We start from the raw sequence: 581 nt of genomic DNA on the forward strand, positions 1-581 counted from the left end.
CATTGATACCACATGCAAGCAAGATTCTGTTGAAGATTATCCAAAAACAACTGGAACAGCACATCAACATAGAATTGCCTAAAGTGCAGGCTGGCTTTAGAAGGGGTCATGGTACTCGGGATATTGTAGCTAATGTTAGATGGATCTAGGCTGAAAGCAGGGCATACCAGAGGAATGTCTATCTGTGTTTCGTTGATAATGCAAAGGCGTTTGACTGTGTGGATCATAACAAACTGTGGCTGACTCTGAGAAGCATGGGAATCCCAGAACACTTGACCGTGCTAAGGTGAAACCTATACTTGGACCAGGAGGGAGTCATCAGAACAGAGCAAGGAAACACTGCATGGTTCAAAATTGGGAAGGGTGTGCACCAGGGATGTGTCCTACCTCCATACCTTTTCAATCTATATTGTTGTTGTTGATATAATGTGCCGTCGAGTCGCTTGCGACTCATAGTGACCCTATGTACCGCAGCCCTAAACCCTGCTCTATCCTGTGCCAATCGCACTGCCTCCAACACACCCATCCTGATTACCCCAGTCACTGAATCAATCCACCTCATAGAGGGTCTTCCCCTGTTG

This window comes from Elephantulus edwardii, unplaced genomic scaffold, assembly GCF_000299155.1.
Source record: "Elephantulus edwardii isolate Elephantulus edwardi_28Jun2011 unplaced genomic scaffold, EleEdw1.0 scaffold00012, whole genome shotgun sequence".
NCBI classification, from domain to species: Eukaryota; Metazoa; Chordata; class Mammalia; order Macroscelidea; family Macroscelididae; genus Elephantulus; species Elephantulus edwardii.